Genomic DNA, 21,141 nt, shown 5'->3' on the forward strand with positions numbered 1-21,141 from the left:
TTCGAGAGGATAAATTGGTGGTGTGGTGCCAAACACAAATAAAGCCACTGCTGGTTCAGTAAGCCCCTGAGCTACCAACAAGAAGAGACCATGAAGCTTCCCTTCTTTACCCCTTTTTGGCCTGGGTGGTGTTGGGCTGCCAGGATCTGTATCTTCATATGTTGTAGCTAAGCCCTGTATTCTGGCATGCTGCTGTGGTAAGAGGCACTACTGGAAAGGTTGTTTCTGGCTTAATGTTTAGTCTAAGCTTGAGCTTCTCATCTAGGGTGAAGGTGAGAGCTAAGGGGCAAGGCATTTTCCATGGGTGGAGAGCAACTACACCTTGTAGCAGGAGCTATACCACAGTGGTGAGTTTCTCTTCCAGTCTGCAGGCTGGGCAACCTCCTGCCACCATTACAGACTCAAGGCCTGGGGCTTGCTCTCTTCCCATTTAAGAGCTCACTTGTGGCCTGAGAAGATGCTGAGACTTCTCCAGCTGTCTCCCAGTGCTAAGAGCTCCTGAATGAAACATTAGCTCTGTTTGGTCTAGGGGCATGCCAAGTGCAAGGTTCCCATGACCAAACCACAGTGCTGGAGCTGATATAATATAATACCATCTGAGATAATTTAACCTCTTTCCTAGAGTTCAGTGAGAGGCTGTGGCCTGCACAGAGATGCTAAATCATGAGATTATCTGTGTGCTTTCTGTTCAACCTCAGGAGCTCTCCAGAGGGGAAAACAGCACACCAGGTTAGTGGAAGAGAAAGTATCCCTAACCATGACACATTCAGGGTGAAAGGTCCCCTGCTCTGCTGCAACCAGATGTTTGCTTTGGTCACATGGTCCACTACCTTTGAGATTCTCCTTGTTACTAAATGACAACTTCCTGCAAAGTGCAAAGTCTGCCTTTGAGACTCCAGCTGTTGGATCAGTATCTGCTCTGGTTTTGAGCTTAATTTTCATGACACACAATCTCTGGCACATTCTGGGGTCAAGCTGTTGGACCAATATTCAGGGTAAGTAGAATTAAATTTCAAGCCCCCTTGTAATATCAAAATTGGCCAGATAAAAACTTTCTAACACAGTTTTGAGTATTAGAAAGCAGCATTATTTATTGCAGTCTGCTGGTCACTTGGAGAATCCTTCCTCTAACTGAGTGCCCTGAGCATTGGGTAAATGCTCAAAACTGGGTTTTTATCATACACACTGATGACATACTCATTGGCTATCCCAGCCTACTTGATTTATGTGTATTACTTCATTTTGCATAGTTGCAACCCTTACTGGAAGTCCTTATACAGTTCTCTGGGGGTTGTCTTCAATGTCCAGGGTCCTTTTTAGGTGGCTGTTCTTCAAGCCCCATTCTGAGTAAGCACAATATCATTGCTTTGCATAACTTCTGCTTTGTCAGCCTTGCAAAGCTAAGCTGGCATCCTGTTGTGTTTTGCATGACTTGTTTTGTATAATTCTCCAAAACTACATTGTTTACTTTATTTGATAAGAGTAAATTTTTTTTTCTGTTCTATTGTCCTTATCATTTGGGAAAAAAAAAGTACTCAGCCCAACATCACAATTTCAAGCTGAAAATAATGCCTATATTTTTTTCTTTTACAATGTCATTTTGTTAGTAGAAAAGTATTGTCTATGGGCAGCATTTTGCAGGGAGGAAAAGTTCCAAAGCAAAATTAAAACCAATTGATGTTTTTTTGCTGCATCTTCTAATAACATTTTTCAACATCATAAAAGCTCTAGTACATTGATGAGAAATACCAATGCCACAGACTCTGAAAAGGCTTCCAGTTTTGACACTACCATTGCAATGGTGCTTTACATCAGTTCCAGAGCTGGTGGGTGTTGTGCCCCCATGCCGCCTGCCCCCATACATGTGGCACAGTTAGCACAGTTAGTGATACTGAACTGTATGGGGCTGGAAATAATTACAGTAGGAAAAATGGGAACCAGTGAAGTTTTTGTTAAAGATGAAGCTAATTGGTCATAATTAATTAGCAGTTTCCTCCACGTGTCTCCTTTCAGAACTACCAGAGACATGTCAGGCCCCTTGTCCTCTGCAGGCAGAGATAAAGCAGAGTTCAGTGTTTGCTGCAGCATCTCCCCCTCAGTCCAGATGTACTGGGCTGTGTGCTGGTATAACTTAGCCTTGAATTAAATATACCTAAGGATATCATGTCTGCAAACCGGTCATGCCTTTCCTAGGGTTGCAAGGCATACTGTTATGCAGAAAGCTGGTTTCCTTCTGTTTCTTCTCATCCACTTCTGCAAACACTCCATGCCAGTCAGGAGCCTGCTCCCAGGAAGCTGTGCCCAGCTGGGTGAAGTGCTTCATCATTGCTGCACAGACACCATGAATGTGGCCATGCTGGTGTAGCTCCTGCAATGCAGACCAGCCACAACAGGTGCCAGCTCTGCTCTTCCAGTGGCTTCCCACAGGCTGAGATGCTGCACATGGTTTCTGGCTTAACAGTGGTGTTGTTCTATCAGGCTCCCCTTCATAACCAACTCTGCTGGAGTGGTAGCTTTCCCCTTCTCATTATTTTGCATGGGCCAGAAAGAGATGGGTGGAACACTGGCCTGCTTGGCCTGATTTCTGGCACCTAAGGGTGTGGGATGGCAGAGAGTTACAGAACACACTGCTCCAACTTCTGCTGCTGGATCTCAACAGAAAGCACTAACATATTGGTTACTGGAGGCCCTTTACACAGCAGAAATGTTGTGTGGGAATGCTCTTTCCCACAAGCCACTTTTGTGGACACAGGCTGTCAGCAGTGGTTGCTCAGCTAGGCTCTTGCTACTGGATGACCAGTTGAGATATTTCAGGGAAGAAGAGAGCAGTATTCATTCCAATCACCAAGGACACCCCAATCCCAGTCACCCAGTTTAAGACTGCAAAGGGGACTGGGGAGCAAAACCATTCACTTTGTCAGCACCTAAAACAGCTCTCAAGAATGGCACTTGCACATGAGTAGCACAGCCAGATGCCTACAGTGGACAGGGCTGTAGGTAGAAGAAATCTTTCCCCCTGCAACCTTAAACAAAGATATCTTTATCTCCCTGTCAGTCCTGAATGCAATCTTCCACAGCTTAATCAGGGCTGGAGCACAACATGTGTTAAAGGAAGCACTGGGTATCATCTGTGTATCATCAATACCTGACCCGTCTTGTACTTCTCCATAAGGGGACATGTGAGCACACACTGTGAGGATCCTGAGGAGTACCAGAAGTCATCTCAATTCCTGTAGGCAGGACAGCTGCTCCACTAGTGTCCACAATTTGTGTCCACAGGAATTCCATCCTGTGCTCCATCCGTGGACATTGGTTCTCAGCAATTGTCTGGTGGTGTATCTCCTGAAGTGCCTCAGTCTCCTGGGATGTCCTGGGCTGGCACCTGGTAGCAAAGGATGAAAATCGCTCTTAGGGGTTGCTTGCTGGTTCTGAAATTTGGCTCAACACCCTTGAAGAATTCAATGGATCTGGTCTTTTCACAGGCATAATTTTTCTTCTCCAAAAGGACTTGAGGTGTCCTGACAGGTATGCTAATGACACCACATAAGCAGTCTCCTCTTTTACTAGAGCTGGAGTCTATAGTGAGGAAATGGTCACTGTGTTGGTTGTGATCTCCCCTTGATGGAATTACCTTTCAGTGTGTCCTTACACACTTCTTGTCTCTCTCTCAGCACTGCCAATGCTTATTCTAGTTCTAGTGATTTCAATCCCTGCTATGTTGCCTGTTGTTGCTTTGTTTGAGAGTGTTTGAGACATTTTCTGGAAGGGTTCACGGGGCCTCTATCCCTTCTGTCTTTGCCTACGTCTGCTAAGGATGATACTCAGCTTCTTGATAAACAGAACTTTGCCTTGAGGAGTTAATAATTGGTAACAGCATCCAAGCTATTCTTTGGGCATGTTTTTCTGTTTGGTCCCTTACACTGATCTGCAGCATCTCACTTGTGAAGGAGTCTCACAGTCTTGTCACAGCCGGTAGCTCAGCCCAGAGCTGCCTCTGCTACCCAGTGAATGATGGGACTAAGGTATGTAGATGAGCTAGCTGTCTCAGACTCTAATTAATCAGACAGGACCAAAGTAGTGTTAGCTGAGGGGGTGGCCTGGCCAAAGAAACCTCCTCTGCTATTTCATCTTGGGTGCTGCTGTCTGCTTACCAAGTTCCTTATTCAGGGCACCAAGGAGGTTTGTAGTGCTGCCAAGGTACCAGCTGACCCCAAAGTCTGAGTGTGACCTCTGTGAGAAGCTTTCTAAAGGCATATGCCATCAGTAAAGGGCCTGCAGCTTTGGGCCAGTGTCTCTCCACCTGCCAGGGACTGCCTCAGGCCGCCGGCTGAGTCTGGCACATTAAAACGTGTTGCAGGGGTGCGTGCACTGTTCGGGATGAGCGGTACCTGGTGCTCACACCGAGGATATGGCACAGTGCGCCTGTCTCCTCAGGAGCTCTCCGAGCTAATGCAAGGCCTGTGGTACTCTCTCTGGAAGTGACGGCAAAATCCTGACGCCGTCAGGTCGATCTCGCAGGAGAATCACGCACCCCCACCTTCCACCATGCGCCTCCGGGCACAGAGTCAGGGACCCACCTGCAGCGGCGGCGGTGACGGTGAATGGCGCATCCCGGCGCGGCTGGGCTGTCTCCCAGGGGCAGGGCAGCGGAGGGGCACTCGAGCACCTTGCTGCGGTCGCGAAGGGGCTCTCCCCGCCACAGCACCACGGGAACCCCTCGCTGGCCACGGCAGGCTGCACCCAGGGGCCGGGAACTGCCGCGGGGCTGACAGACCCGGGCGGGCTCTCGGGGGCTCCGCGGGGCCGGCGGCAGATCCCGGTGCCCGCCGGCAGCTCCCGGCGGCGGGGCGCGGCACGGGGGCGGGCCGGGGCGGGGACCGCGGGCGGGCCGGGCTGGCGCGGCGCCGCTCCGCTCCGGTGCGCACGGCAGACCCCGCCGGCGGCGGCAAGGTACGGGGCGCGGGGCTGCGGGCGTGGGGCCGGGACGCGGGCACCTGCCGCGGCCTGCGGAACCCGCGGTGCCGGGGGAAAGCCCCCTCCGCCCGCCTTGTGCCGGGGGTGCCGCAGCTCCCTCCGGCCCCACCCCGCTTTGTGCGGAGCCGGGGCCGCCGCCCGCAGCCGCGGGGACACCGGGGGATGCCTTGGCCGCCGGTGCCGCGGGCCTCGGGCGCTCCCCGGTGCATGCGGCGGGAGCGGGGCGGTCCCCTGGCCGCGGTCCGGGCAGCCGGGGCTGGTCGTGCCCTCGGCGGGCAAGGTTCTCCCGCTCGCCAGCAGCGCCAGGGCTATTCCTGCAGGGAGCTGCCGGCGGGATCTTCTGCGCGGGGTGTGGCGGAGCGGCAGCCGCCCGCGGGGAGCCTCCCCAGCCGGGGGTCTGCAGCAGCGGGGCGCGGAGCAACAGGGCTTCTTGGCGACCCCGCCGACTGGTCGGGAGGGCTGCGCCTCCTGCCAGCCCTGCCGGCCGGTGCCGCCCTGCCAGCCCTGCTGGCACCGTTTGACATCTCTATAACTTCGCTTATTATTTACAGAGAAGCCTTGCCTATGGCTGTGTGTGTGATGGTTTAAATTTGGCCTTTTTTTGCTGGAGTCGGGGGGAATTCGGGTGCTTGATGTCAGGGGTAGGTCACATCTTGCACGTAGCATGATGATGGCCACATAAATGACTCTCTGGGACCGTGATCTCCTGGTGCCACTTCCCCCTGAAGGGGGAACTGGCGTCTTGAAGGGGTCTTATTTTCAGGCAGCACAGCTTTGAAGACTGCTTCTTCCGTGGGTCTGGCTTTGTTGCCGCAGCTCTGTCAAGGGCCAAGACAGGCTGTTGCAAAGGGACGTGTAACAGACAGCACTTTGAAAACCGATGGCCCGGTGAGGCCAGATATGTGCAGTGTCTGAACACATTGTTCACTTTGCAGGGAGTGGTGCTCTCCTTGTCGTGCTCTGGAGCATCCTGTCTGTTCCCGATTCCCACGCCACCCTGCCCCACTCCTTTTAATTTATACTTTCTAAGAAGACACTGTGCTGCAGTCCTTGTAAAGGGTGTTTGCCTGAACAGACTTAGCCTCTTTTGGCCCCTTGGGTGCTCAAGGGAAGTGATTTCTGCAGAGGATTCAGGGAACATTTGGGAGAAGATTGACTGATGGTTGCCTTTAAGCTTCCCCAATGCAGGCTCCCCAGTGGGTTAACAAAGGAGCAGCCTGTGTAGCCCTGCTGTTCCCTTTGTTCTTCCTCTGGCCGTGCCCTCTTTGGAGGGCTCTGATCACTCCTGGTTTGATCAGAGATAGGGAGTGACTGATGGAGGCACCAGGGAGTTCATGTTGTGGTTGTGAGCATTTCAGGAAATTCTAGAGCTTTGGGAGGCAGGATAGGGGAGAGCTGGTTGCTTCTTAGAGACAGGAAAAAAGGAGGTGTTTTCGTCTGCAGTGCTGTTGTTTGGTGAATTAGCGTTATGACATCTATTATTATAGCTTCGATGAGAAGTACTTCAGATTCATTTAATCTGCTACTCTGTAGCAACAAATCAAAGCCCGTTATCTCAGCAGAGCTGCCATAGACCTGGGAAACGTGCAACCCAGGTAGTGGTGATGTTTGGACCAAGAGGCAGACAATTCTGCTGCCTGCACCCCAACTATGCCCTAAGCTCCTCCTGGTCCCTCTCCCTCTGAGGGAAAGCACCTAAGTGTGAATGTGCCTGTTTTGCAAGTCTGAGGGTGAGAGAGTCCACTGTGCCCTGTGTGGCCACTGTGCCTGCCTGCCTGACCAGCAGCACTGACCACCTTCATCCCATTGATCCAGCTGAATGCTGACTGTGCCTGTGTAGCAAGTGGAGTTCCTGCTAGCAGGTCAAGGTATCTCCTGATGTTTTATATTTCTCATTCTCCTTTTCTGCTAGGCTAATTCCTGCCTGTCTTTTAAGTGTGCTGGTTTGTCCCTCTGAGCAAATTTCTTGCCCTGCAAATGCCAGTAATGAATAATATTTTCACATTTCTGTGTCTGCTAAATTTGTTAGTAGCTGGATAATGAGTGGATTTTCAGTTGCTTGAGTCTATGGCAGGTTTCTGTGAGTCTCTTTTTGGGTGGGTTGGCACCAGGTAGGCTGCTGTCTCTGGAAAAGGTTTATGGTGCCTCTGGAAGGGCAGTTCTCTCTTGCCTGTGAGCTGTCTGGACTGCCAGATGCCTAAATGTGGTGTGAGCTATGTTTTGGGATGAACAGTTGAGTACAGAGCAGGTCCCTGTGCTGTAAGCTTCAGATGCTCAGGTGCTCACTTACAGAGGCTTAGGGAGAGAATGGAAGGCTTTAGCATATCCCAGAAAAAAAGGTGATGGTTTGAGAGAGAGACGTTTGCCTTGGGGTAGGCTAAGCTATATTTTATGCATGACCTTGCAGGCTTCTCATAGACTATGGTCAGTTTGCTGCCTCTGACTCTTTTGTATTCCTCAATCCACAATGGCTGCATAGCATGAAGTCTTCATGGCACCCTGTGAGGTCTTGATTTCTCCAGCAGGGATTTTGATGGGAAAACTGTTGGGAAGTGGGTTGTGTTAGCCTGTGTGTAACAGAGACTCTGTGAAGAAACAGTGCAGAGGGAAATTGTCCCAGATAATTTCTGCACCATCCACTCTTGCCTGGTTCAAGGGGACTCAGCAGGTCCTTGACGGCCACACCCTGTTCTCCAGTCTCATAGGAAAGTTTGTTTGAAGTGTTTGCTTCAGCTAAAAAGCCCCACAAAACCCCAGCACCTTATCTGAATATTCCTGACTTCCAGTTATAAACACCAGTGGTCTTACAAGTTAGCCAGTGGGCTGTCTGGGTGGCTGCTGGACCTTGCTACTAAACTGCTGCTCAGAGCCAAGGGCACCTCTGGTGAGGCTGGACAGCAGCTTTGAAACAGCTGTGTCTGGCCACCTCTTGATGCACAGCAGGAGCACAGACGGTCTGGTCTCTTGCTGCCGTGGCAGGAAGGCACCAGAGCAATGGTGGTGAGGTGTTTCACATGTAGTCATTACATGGCTTCCTGTAGGTGCACATTAGCTCTGGCTATGGAGCTGACTGAAGCAAGCAGCCTGCAGCACACTGCAATTATGCTGACGCGCCTTCTGCCTCTCCTCAGGAGAAACAGGAAAGACCTTTACATCATCCAGGAGGCTGTATTGACTGAGAGATTTTGATACTCACAGGGTAGTAAGTAGAAGCTAGACTGGCCTAGTGTTTCCAGGGGTTTCCCCTCTGTGGTATTATAGGCTTGCCAGCAATTCCCTATTTTGAAAATACACCCTGCAGGGCTCTATTAGTGTAATGCTGATGCTTACTATTTCTAAAGCACTTTGAAATTCACGAATAGGACCTTCTGACCATCAGCCAAGCAAAACCCTTTCTAAAGCTTGGAGATATGCTGCTGCCAAGGGTGGGACCAATGATAGTGTGCAGCTCCAAGCCCTGTTCCCTCTTCCCTTGTTGACCTGTTCCCTGCTCTGCTTCACACAGTTTCAAATTTTCCAGAGCAGTGCCCAAAGTTTGGCACCTCTCTCCCTATTTCTTCTGAGATCCTTCAGGGCTCCAGTTTATTGAAGAGTTTCCTTCCAGTCTGGTGGATTGCTTGCTCTTTATCTCTGTCTCAAGAAACATGGACCTACCTGCCAAGAGAAGGTTGCAGCTGATGACTCTGCACTGCCTCTCTCCCTCTGTGGGACCAAATCATCTAGTAAAATGATAAGGAAGACAACGCAGAAGAAAATCCCAGTAGCTGTGGTATTTTTATCGCTGAGATGAAGACAAAGTTCATGAAAGCTGATAAGATAGCTTCCAGGAAAGCAGCTGAGGCCAAACTCCATCTTGTTCTTCCTCCTGCAGTTCTGGGAGCTGTGCTTAAACAGGTGAGGAGGCAATGCTGGGGGAGAGCTCCTCCCAGAAAAAGGTGACTGGGCAAGGCTGTCCATGTCAGGGTTGCAGTAATGAAGGAAATACGAGCCTTGTGGCTTGAGCTTGTACATAAAGTTGAGCAGGGGCAATCGGGAAAAAAAGGTGCAGGGAGGGGCTAAGGCAAATACTGGGCTTACTCCCAAGAGCCAAATTTAATCAACCCTTGCTTTACAAATACTATGATTTAAACTTGCCTTGCAGAGTGCTTGTGAAAAGGGCTGAAATCCTCTTTGGGAGAGTCTGAAATCTCTGGATCTCATGCTGTGTTTTCTGAGAATCAATGACAGGGTGCATGAGAAGTGCTTGGCGGACAAATGCTTTTTCCTCAGACATGGCTCTCTCTGTGGACTGGGATATGGACTGATACAGCAGGGGAATGAAAGCACGTACAAGCACAGGTCTGGGAGCAGCAGGTCTCTCCCAGTACTGTCTGTCCAACTCCACCCTCACCTTGCTTAGCCAGGGAGTTTTAACATGTAGGACATTTTCCAGTCTGCCAACGGAACCCCTGAAGAGCTGCTCCTGAATGCCCCCCAGTGTCATTGTCACGCCACTGATCTGTGCTGAATCCTGTAGGATTCAGCTATCCTGTTGATATCTGTGCAGTTTTGCTTTCTGGGCTGCAGCAAATTTGACGAATCTGCCAGCGCTGTTCAGCTCTCAACCACCTTTCATATGGTTATATTGAGGTTATTTCAAGCCAGTTATTTAAACCAGTGTGTCACATTGTTTTCCCTAAGCAAGAATACACAAATCTTTAAAAAATATAAACCATATTGCCTTAGAAGAGCATAGCTACCATTTTGCCTGAATTGCTGGCACAGTTGCAGTGCTTGTTTCTAGGAAGCCTAAAACTGATGTTTTTAGGAACACCGCCTGTAATGTGAATCATGCCAGGGAGGACCAGTCTTCTTGGGATCCTTGGTATCTGCTCCATAAAAGGAGCTTGTGCTGGCAACAAAATTGCAAGGTAATAGGCACAGAGAATCCAGACAGCTCTTTAGTTGCCAGAGACAAGTAGAAGAAGTCGAAGATTGTCTTGCTAACATCTACTTAAATGTAATTAGTTCACATTATTTTTCTCTGCCATTTGCTCTAATTTAATTTGAATACCAAAACACACACATAGAGGAACAAAAACAAAATCAGAATAGCATTGCTCCAAGTTCCTGCTCTTGTAATATTCAGCTTCTTCTACATACAGAGGCTCTTTTCCTTGCAGTCAGGGAGGAGTAGAGTCTGTGTTCTGACCCCTCCTGCCTGTGGTCATGGCTGTTTCACTTTGAATTTGCAAAAGGTCTTTATGTTAGTAACTGATGCTCGAGTCTTAATTGAAAAGATTGATTTTGCTAATAATAGCCTGACATCCTCCATAGAAATCTACTGGAATTCAGTGTCGCACAGTTTTAAAAATCATTTATTTAAAGGGTTAATAGATATTGAAGAGTTTGACATTTACAGCCCCTTGCATCTATTTGAGGCTCATGCCTCTGCCCTACATTAATCTCCTGTGCAGTAGTTATGGGTGTGATGCATCCTGCCAGGCAACACAAGTCTTGGAGCAGAAAAACCCAACCCCTCTATGCGATTTTATAGATAAAAGCTCAAGTGGAAAGTTGATGCTTTTGTCTTTCTTGGTCTCCTAGTTGTATTTTGGTGAACTCTTGGTTTCTGTGGAATTTAAAAGATCAAAATTCGCTTCTATCTTTATCAGTAATGGATTCTTCAGTTGGGCTGACAAACCACAATGAGAGCCAGTATCTGGAAGCAGAAGTTATTACTTGGCAAAATAATAAGGCAATTGTGTTTTTAGCAGCAAAGAGGAGGAATCGTGGGAAGAGCTTCCCAGGATGATGCATTGCTAGAAACTTGAACAGGATGATCACCTGAATAATGTCACTCAGTGCAGACAGCAGAGGTCTCTGGAAGTAGGTGACATCTCTCAGTCTGCTATTAGCCAAACAGCGGCTACCTGGCCTCCTGCAGAAATTTCTTTTCTCCAACTTGCCACTCCTAGAGCATCTCACCTCACAGAGGAGACCATACATGTCTCTCTCCAAGTACTCCGCATATTCTGCTGGGCTTAGGGCCCCATAGTGGTATTCCTGTTCCCTAAGACAACAGCTAACCTCTCCTGAGTTATGTTTAATGGTCGCTAGAGGGATGACAATTTAAAGGCAGAAATCCTCTGGGCCAGTTTGAACATTGACTGTAAATGGAGGACTTTATTTGCTTTGCCAATCTGAAGAGGGGGGGTAAGGTGACCTCATGGAGGCAGAGCACTGTGTAGGACCAATACCTGCTTTTGTGATTGGTGTGTGATGACTGAGTTCACATTTACCCAGACAGGGGCTTAGCAGGATGGTTTTCTTGCCTTTACCTCTACCCTTGGAGATTTTCAGAATTCATGTGAACAAGGCCATGAAAAACCTGGCTTGACTTAAAGGCTGACCCTATTTTGTCTGGAATTTTGTGCTATGGACCATCAGAGGTTCCTCCCAGCTTAAATTTGCCTCCTTGCCTGTGATTTGGTTGTGATATTAGAAGAAAAAACCTGCTAATGATATTAGGAGTGGAAGTCTCTGTGAGTTAAAGCAAGAAAACCCATAGCTAAAGTCCACCTAGAAAGTCTGCCTTGGTCCTTGTGTTCTGTGTTTCTTTCCCGATGTTCATGATGCATGTTGAACTTGGATGAGTGGTTAAGAACGCTTAACTTTCTCTGCAGCACACATACCTGCTTTATAGGTAGATCCACTGAATTAAGAAAAAATATCAAAGGATATCCTTGAGTATATTTTGGTCATCCTTGAGGTTTCAAAAAAAACTATTTCACTAAAGCTCATCTTGCTTTTAGCTTGGGAAATCTCTTTTTTTTGAGACCTTTGATTTGATGTCCAGTTGTCTGTGGGCTGTTACTAGAACAGGGCTTCTTAAGCCTGATTGAGAGAATGCATTTAATGTGTAAAGGGGGAACTGACAGTTTCTCTGCCTTCTCTTTCTTTCAATTTTGAGAAACCAGTCATTATTTTATGTATGGTTTTGTATTTTTCAGAAGAGTTTTACAGTGTCTTACCTACATTTCCTTCACTGACATGACTTGCAACATGAACTTCTCTGTGACTTCATGACAGCTTGTCTTACATATATATATATATATATATATATATATATAAAAGGCAGAATTCGTACTCCAATTTCTGCCTGTCTTGCAGTCAAGCTCAGTTGTGTGAGTTTGGAAGTCTGAAGGCATAGACACCATACATGGCACCAGAAGTGTTTCACACACCTTTTGTTGTGGCGTTCTGCTTCCACTGGTGCCACTGGTCACTGCCAGTACAGGCAGATGTGGAACACAGTGGTTTTAGTCTATTAGTCTGGAAATCTGCAAGTGTATTCAACTCCTGCAGAAAAGCAAAACTTCCCCAGGAAATCCAGATTTTTTTTTTTTTAAACTGTTTCTAAACCAACCCTTTTACTTTCATATCTACTGTGTCATTAGCTGCTGTCCTTCCTACGCCTGGAGTTCCCTGACATGACAGTGTCATGTAGGGCAGTGGTAGCACTCACCTGCAGTCCTTGAGCCTGCGCAAGGAGCCCTCTGTGAGACTCTTCCCACTTGCTGTCATCTCTGGCTAAGCTAGGAGCACAGTGCTGACTCTCCACTGGCTCTGACCAGTCTTCAGAAGTTTTCTGGAGCCTGAAGTCTCTCTGGTAGTGGAAAGCCCTAGACACAAATGTAATTTCATGACTGCATATAAGATATCCACAGAAAACTGCATATTCAGATAGCTGCAATGGGGCCCAGTGTGTCCTACCCAGTGCTTTACTTCTCACTCTTCTTCACACAGACAGTCTTTGTTTTTGCTGCCTAAGGCATGGAAATAGCATCTCAAGCTGCCTGGCCTGCATTATGTCAGGAATTCAGAATTCTGCTTTAATTTACAGCCAAATTTTAAAGGCTGTGCTACCTTTTTTTTTTTTAAAAAATATTTTTTCCTCCTTCCTACTGCACTGATATATAAAAAAACCCCAAATGTCTGGATACGTCTATAGTGCGACTGGGTCTTCAATGCCTCATGCAAAACTAGCTTTCTGCAGCTCAGTGGAGACCTGGTGGTGCAGAAGGGAATTCAGAGAAGGACAACTGTTTAGCTTGGAAAAGGTACGTCTGAAAAGGGATGTGACATGTGGCTTTTCACGTATGGTGGTATGATGGGATGGAGAGTTCAGATAGGGAGTGATTGTTCCTCTGTTTATCATTGCCCAGGAACTACAGGATACAGATAAACAGTGGAACGCATTGACACAGGATGTTGGGGATGTGGTTCAAGAAAAGCCATTAGATGAATCTGCAGGCAGAAAATCCATTGGGGTGGCTAAACAGATAGATAAGTCTTTTGCTCAAAAAGTCAGAGAGGCACAGATGCCCAGAGCTGGCTCAAAGGCATAGAAAAGATCAGTTTGTCACTGTGAATATCAGCTATGCTGGAGAAATAGACTGGCATGGAAAGCAGCAGTGGTAGAAGGAGAGAGAGCCTGTTGCAGGGAGGTCTGCTGAGATGTGAAGGCACTTCCAGGGGTGCTCGCTGGCTGGAAGGGTTGAAGAGAAGGCTGATGTGGTGGGACAAAGCTGGAAGATCAAAACTCATATCAAAACACATACTAGAGGAGATACATGAAGAGGCTGGCAGGAATGAAGTATACAGTAATTAAATTACTACTGTTTGGGAGGAGAGGCTGATCTTCATTCCTGAGAGGTGTGGAGATGGAGAGGTGTGAAGAATGAGACTGGTCACAGAGGAGAGCAGTGGTGCTGAATCAAATGATCAGAGATTGAGGAACACCTAAAAACAATGTAAGAGTGCACTCGGAAGGGAGGAGGTAAAGAAAATAGTCTGTATGAAGAGAGGTAAGGTTGAAGGTCAAATAGAGAGGGATGTCTATGCAAAATGACTCACCTCTCTGCTAGCTGTAACATCTGTAGTTCAAGAAAAGCAGATTTGTAGAGTGAAAGAGGTAATACTAGGGCTTTTTATATCTACAGGCATTTTGGATGTTTTAATTTGACTCAGCTGGTCCCATTAGCAGATGGAGAATACTGGGTCCTGATCTTGGAATGATTTTAATTTCAACTGGAGGGAATCCTGTCTGCATGTTTCAAGATGTCTTTGCAATGCAAACTGGAGTGCAGTGAATGGCAGCAATAAAGAGATTGGCTCCAAACCTGTGCTCCAAGTCTGAACCAAACAATACTTTTGTACTTGCACTGATGGAATCATTTCAGAGCGATGGCAGTGGTTTCCAGAAACTGTATATTTGCCAAGCCCAGCAGGTGAATGAATTGGCACAGAATCTCATTTCTCTGGCAGGGAAAACATGGGTAGTCTTCCCACTTAGTCAGCATCAATCAAAGCCAGACTGAAAAACAAAAAGCAAAACTCAACCTGCTACTGCTGCTCTAAATGGTTTATTTTTAAATTTATGATATATAGTGTACCATACTCACAATAGGGTGACATCAAACTGGAGACCTGTCCCTAATGGGCTTCCACAGGGCTCCATCCTTGGCCCTGTGCTCTTAAACATCTCCATTAACAACTTGGATGCAGGACTGAAAGGGATACTAAGCACTTTTGCCAATGACACTAAATTGGCAGGATCTGTCGACTCCCTTGACAACAGAGAGGCCCTGTGGAGAAACTCTGATAAAATAGAGGACTGGGCAACCACAAACAGTGTGAAGTTTAACAAGGGGAAGTTCTGGATTCTGCACCTGGGATGGGGCAAACATGGATGTATGTAAAGACTGGGGAACAAGAGACTGGAGAGTAGCTCCATGGAATGGGACCTGAGGGTCTTGGTCAATCGCAAGTTGAACATGAGCCAGCAGTGTCCTGGCAGCCGGGAGAGCCACCTGTGTCCTGGGGGGCATCAGGCACAGCATCACAGCCGGGTAGGGGAGGGGACTGTCCTGCTCTGCTCTGCTCTGCTCTGGGGCAGCCTCACCTCAAGTGCTGGGGGCAGTTCTGGGTGACACAATGGAAAAAAGACATTGAACTATTGGAGAGTGTCCAAAGAACACCAATGAAGATGGTGAAGGGCCTTGAGGGGAAGCCATATGGGGAGCAGCTGAAGTCACGTGGTCTGTTCAGCCTGGAAGAGGCTGGGGGGAGACCTCATTGCAGTTACAACTTCTTTGTGAGGAGAAGAGGATGGTCAGACACTGACATATAGACTCTTGTGACCAGTGACAGGACTTGAGGAAAGGGCCCGAAACTGATTTAGAGATGGTTTAGGTTGGATATCGGGAAAAGATCTTTACCCTGAGGGTGGTTGTGCACTAGAACAGGCTCCCCAGGAAAGTGGTCACAGCACCAAGCCTTACAGAGTTCAAGAAATATTTGGACAATACTCTCATACGGAGTGACTCTTGGGGATATCCTTCGCAGAGATAGGAGTTGTATTTCAATGATCTGGACAGGTCCCTTCCATCTCAGCATATTCTATGATTCTATGGTGTGGTGGAAGAAAGCATTGGCTCTTGTGCCTGTGACATCTGCCTCTGACACACTCTCTTGCTGGCTCATGCTCCAGATAAGTGGCACCTGCTGTTAAAAAGCTCAAAAGGAATTTTCTGGAGAACAGAGAGATGTCAATTCTGACTTAATCAGCCACTCAAAGAGAAAAGCCTCAACTGCAATCATAATTCCACAGCCACTGCATGGGTGTGAGAGAGTTTCCCACACTTCTCTTTTGTGTGGGCCCCTCACTGTTTTTTGCATGCAGAGGATGCTGTAAGGGAGGTGGAAGAACTCTGCAGCTATGGATTTCAGAGAAACCTCTGATGCAGCCTACTGCCTTTCAAGTCCTGCTGTCATTGCCCCCAGAAGCACAGGGATCATTTCCCTCTAGTTCTGGCTCACGACTGCGAAACTCTCAGCTGTTTCTTCTCTGGTCTGTGGTAGTAGGTACTTCTGTCCTTTGCTGCCAAAACCATTTGCTAACAGAAGGGTATAATTCTGGGAGGGCAGTTAGCGAGCCAGACTCTCTTTAGCACTGACAATGTAATAAGGAGACCAAGAATGCAAGCTTGCATCTGGAGGGAAGTAGGTCAGACATTAGAGAAAATGGCATCCTCAGGAGGGCAGTGGGACCATCATCCTTGGGGATTTTGAAGGCTCCACATCTGTCCTGATTTAGAGCTATGGGTGGGCTGACTGTGAGGCTTAACTGGAGACCACAGAGGCGGGGTCTCTTACACTGTGCCCTTGCATATGTGGTTGTGCTTTTCTTCCCGGACAAGTAGGAGCCTGGTTAGTGCTCGCCACCACCTCTTTAGCAGTTTTCATTTCCCTAGGCAGTTTCAGAGATGAGATATAGACTTGGTGTCACTGGCCAGTATATCATTCAAGCCTGTGTACAGAGCTTCAGCCTTGGGGGAATGCAGTGACATTCAATGTAAGGGCTGTATATTAAGACATTCAAGAGAAGTGTGTAACCTCCAAACCCTGACAGAACTCAGGAGAAACATCTGCACTTGGTGTATTTCCATTGCCTCGCCCTCCTGCTGGGCACTTCAGATTTTCTCATGTATGTGTTCTGGTGGTACCCACAACTGCTCAGGTAGGCAGAAGAGGTTTGAGAAGAAATCTGGCTAGCCTAATGGATCCCACTTGGACTCCTGTGGGTAAGTAACCAAGATACTTGGATTCCCTGAAGGTGAACAGTCTTGAACCCTTGAACCAGTGATACTGAAGGAAAGCCTTTGCTGCAAGGAAAGCCTTCTGTACAGTAGCCTTTAGAAGAGATACCCACTCTGCCAGATATCTGCAGGCATGGTTAGATCTCACAATAAAGACAGGGACCAAGTGTCCTTGTCTTCCCAGAGAAGATGGCAGGATACTGAGACCCAGCTGCATCATTTTGTTGGGGAGCTGAACCTTGGTTTCTGAAACCCAGAAGCCAGCTTGGTCTTGAATAGCAGGAAACATCTTTCTGTGAAACAGGAGAGTGAAAGCATGGCGTTCTAGTTTCAGGAGAAACTGCTGAGCTTGCAGAGTGTCTGATGATGAGTTTTTCCAGGCTGCCTTTCTGACAAGAAATGTGGCAATGTCCCTGAAAGTTCAACTTAAAAAGTTCCTTTTTAAGCTGAGCTTTTGCAGGTGGGGGAGGGTGGGCAGAAGAGGCTTCCAGTTTTTATTGTTCTTTGAACCAGGATTGTTTTATTTGCTTTTCTTTTATAATGAAGCAGGATCTTGCCAGCATATAAAAGGTCTCTAAGGTGGAATTTGCCATCTTGTTGAATTCAGGAGCACATTAGTACTCACAAGGAAGTTGATAAGCAATAATGTTTTCTTTGCTGCCCAGGTAACCAGCAAAGTGAAAGAGGGTATTGTGTCTGGAGAATGCTGCAAGTTAACTTTATCTTTCTGTACAAAGGCTATCTTGGAAAGCTAGAGGTGAATCAGAGGAAGGTGGGGCTTACTCTCCAAAGAGACTGGCATTGCCCCATCCTCTGCTTTGGTAATACTGCCTTCTGCCCTTCCTGAGAGCTCTGATAAGTCTAATGAAACTGAGCTGAGGTTTGGGGTTATTTTGAGTTTTGCTAGTCTTCACACTCCCATGATTCACTATGTGTCACTGTATTCACTGGTGTCCTGTAAAAGCCATGTTGACTGAAGACATTTATGTCCTCAACTCACTATGTTTCTTTCTGTCGGAGCTTGCAGTGTGTGGCACCACATGAGGCAGAAAAGGGAGTGGTGAAGGGACAGGTTGAACTGCCGAAAAAAGGTGTTACCACTGAGTGTGGAATCATCCCTGCAGTATTCACCTGTGTCTCCTGGGATGCACAAACTGACTTTGCACTGACTGAACACAAGTGTCTTCACACGCCCTGAATGGTCTGTGCGCTTCAGCTTGATTTCTAGTTGACGTTGCTTAAAAATAAAGAAGAAACTTCTCTTGTGACCAGGGGTGATTTATGGTGTTTTACTCCCTGTGCCTGAGTGAGTGGTGTGATCCTTCAAGAAGCAGAGCTCCAGGTGCTGTTGGCAGTGGAGTAAGAGTGATGGTGCCTCAGGCTCCCTTGCTCCAGGGTGAACCACTTTGGTAGCTTATGGGAAGAACGATGCTTGTCAGGCCACTGCAGGGAAGTCCAATGTCTTGCAACAGACCCTCCATGGGCACTTCACAGCTCCTGGGCTTTCTAAGCAAGCTGGAGGCTCCAGTCTGCTTTATGCCTATAATGAGGGTAAAACCAGCCTACCATGTAATTTAAAGAAGATAAAAGCCAACATCTGCCCCTGATATGCAGCCCCTCCCTGCAGCTCCTGAAAGGAGCAACTCTTGTGAAGGCTGTGAGGGTCCTGGTAGGGTAACTGCAGCCTGAGTTTCTCCACAAGACTCCAGATAGGCACATTTCCCAAGGAGGCCAGGGGATCTCCATCCTTGTCAGTAACCTGACATGTCTTGCTGTGGACTGAGGACAAGACAGGCTCAGGATCTCCAGAAGTGCCTTCTGGCACATTTTCATGGGATTCTGTGTGCTTTACTGTTGTAATTTCTCTTTTCTTCATTCATTCCAGGGAGACTCAAGTATGTATTTGGTGCCAAGATTGGAAGTGACCACAGCAATAAAATAAAGAGCAGGTGACAATTCAGTCAGTACTTCATGATGTGCACTTCAAAATGTTCTAGGGGTTTCTACTCAAAATATAGTCTTGGATTCCTCACCACATCAGGTGACAGGAGAGTTTGAGCCTCTTCAGAGCTTCCTGAGGCTGTGGTCTCTGCCAGTTTTTCTCTTTGCTCTTTGCTGCTCCTCACCATTGTTGCTGACTGTGCTGGGATGAGTTAAAAATAACCTGGCTGAGCTATTTTTATGAAGCACATCTGCTTCCTTGTCCATCACCCTGCTTTGCCAGCATAGCAGAAGAGCACAGAAGAGAAGTACTGGGCACTGGGGATGTGGCAATAACATGGACAGGTGTCATCATGAGGATGTTATGCTGGATGGGATTTGGCATTGCTACCTGCCTTGGGGAGTGCATTGTGGTTTAAACTTGTGACTGAACACAAGTGCAGCTGGAAGACTCATCAAGGAGGGCCACAGGATTTTTGCTGTCTCAGCCTTGTCTTGTGAAGAGTGGTCTTGTTTTGCTCGCCCCTGGACATATGTGCTTAAAATTATTTTGAGGTTCAGAACACTTGGTGTATCTTCCAAAGTAGAAAAATATGCATTTTGCCAAGCTTGGGACCTGGTCATGAATTTGCTCCAGTTGGGCAGCCTTGGGTTCCATCATTAGGAAGATGCTCTGAGACAAACCATGTGGTACCAACTGGTGATGATGTTTGTGGGATGTGTGGCTGCAGTAGGTTTCTGGAGCCTTTGTCTTCAGTACAGTCTGGGTCTCTGCAATGTTTGCCTTCCCTGGCCTAAGCCAATAACTGGGGGATGCAAAAGTACTGAAATATCCTTCTGTTTATGATGTGAGCAGAAGATGTCTGTGTCAGTGGAGGAGCCACTGTTGCACCTCTCCTGAGGCTCTGTCCATATGGTACCTCTGTGTAAGCCTTGATCTACTGCCAGCATGGTGGAAGGGCTGACATGTCTCCTTGCAAGGACTCACCTGAGACCTCATGCCCTGCCCCAGCCAGTGTGCACGAAGAAGAAGGGGCAAGAGGGGCTCCTGTGCACTCAGGATCCTGTTTTGTGGATGAGGAAATCAACTCGTTATTTTAGTTTTGAGTGACTCCTTCGCCTTCCTATTTCATGTCCTCTCTACTTGTGCAATGTTTATTCTACAGGCAGAGCTGTTTGTTTTCCACAGCCAGCTTACCAGGGCACCATATTTAAGTATCTATGCCATCCTGCAGAGTTGCAAATATTTTGGAGTGTTATTTAGAGCTGGTTTTTCTGATGAAAGACAACATTGCTAGAATATGTTTTTCTTTGTGATCTTGCTTGCTGCTGTCATTTTGCTCCCCAGCGCTGCTGGATCCTGGTCCGTCTGCAGTGGTGGCATGCCCTTCCTCAGGCAGCCAGCAGCCTGCATGATGTGCTGCTGTCTATGGTGACATAAGCGGTTCCCACAACTCCTGATGGGCTGCCTGGGAGAAGGGACCTTTGTGCTTCTGCAGAGGAGCAATGCTCAGACCAGCATTGGTAATGGATGTGGACAAAGCGCTTCTTTCCATCACCTCTTCTGCTTCTGAAAATACAGATTGGAGCATCTGACTGATGCTTGGCTCGGTGAAGGCTCTTTCCCCTTACCTCATTATGGGGTTGCTTTATACTGCAGGAGAAGGATGTGGTGTGTATGCTGTGTGTCTGGTGAAGCCACCATGTCCCTCTTGGGAAGGGCCGGCTGCAGGCTTGGAGCTGCTTTTAGGAAGAGACACGTGTCTATTTCTGAAAGCCGACTGAAACCTTAGTCTGAGCTCCCTTAATCTGAGCCCCGGAACGGTGGGTGTGGATTCTTATGGAACAAAAGACAAAGAAAAGCAATTGATAAAATCGAGGCCCATCGCAGGATGGCTGATATAAAAGGCTGGCTCCCAGCTGGCCGATTTAAAAGCTTCCAGTTTTGGTCGCAGATAGGGTTGTTTTTCCGATATGCCTCTGAGCAGCTGTAAAAAGGTCCTGCTGTCCGATAGGAAGGCGTGCTGAAAGGTTTTTATTTGCTACTGTGGATTGATTGGCGTACAGATGCTCTGGAAGACGTGCTGCATTATTCATGTGGTAGATACCGTTGCTAAAAGCTAATGTACAGCCTGGAGGCTGTGAGGAGTGGTACGGTCCTTTGTGTGTTTCTTGATTCACTAGAGAGCCTAGACTGTTCTTAAGCTTTTTTTCTGAATACTGAGATGGATAAAGCAAATCGAGGAATGTGAGATCACTTAGTTAATGGCTCTCCACCTCCTTTCTTGTTTACAAAAACTATTCGCAGCTTTTTTTTTTTTTTTTTTTAATGCATTATTCATACAAAACTGCTTGCTAGGCTGGCCCTGTTTGCAAGACTTCATCAGTAACTCAGTTTTCTTGTGGCACCAGCTTAAACTGCTTCCCTATCCTGGCTCAAGTGTCTGCAGTAAATGTCCCAATTTGGATTCTCCGTTAATGCATATTCAATGGCCTTACCCATGAGATTCCCGCTGCTGTACACAGATGCTGGGGCACCCAGCAGCAGCAGCAGGGCTATGGGACACAGGTCCTGTATTTCTGC

The 21,141-nt window shown here is 47.6% G+C and overlaps 1 protein-coding gene across 2 annotated transcripts in view; it reads left to right on the top strand.

Annotated features, from left to right (window-relative positions):
• Positions 1 to 855: 855 nt before the first annotated feature.
• The window catches only part of CORO2A (coronin 2A), a gene marked incomplete at its 5' end in the record, with an annotated part of 60,992 nt that continues 40,706 nt past the window's right edge, over positions 856 to 21,141 (top strand). The window contains one exon of one of the 2 annotated variants that reach the window (XM_083883504.1): positions 856 to 995. Of the gene's footprint in view, positions 996 to 4,913; positions 4,951 to 21,141 lie in introns of those variants that run through there. The other variant, XM_083883505.1, reaches the window with a different exon arrangement.

Source organism: Zosterops lateralis (assembly GCF_965231275.1).
Source record: "Zosterops lateralis genome assembly, chromosome: Z".
In the NCBI taxonomy this organism is placed as follows: Eukaryota; Metazoa; Chordata; class Aves; order Passeriformes; family Zosteropidae; genus Zosterops; species Zosterops lateralis.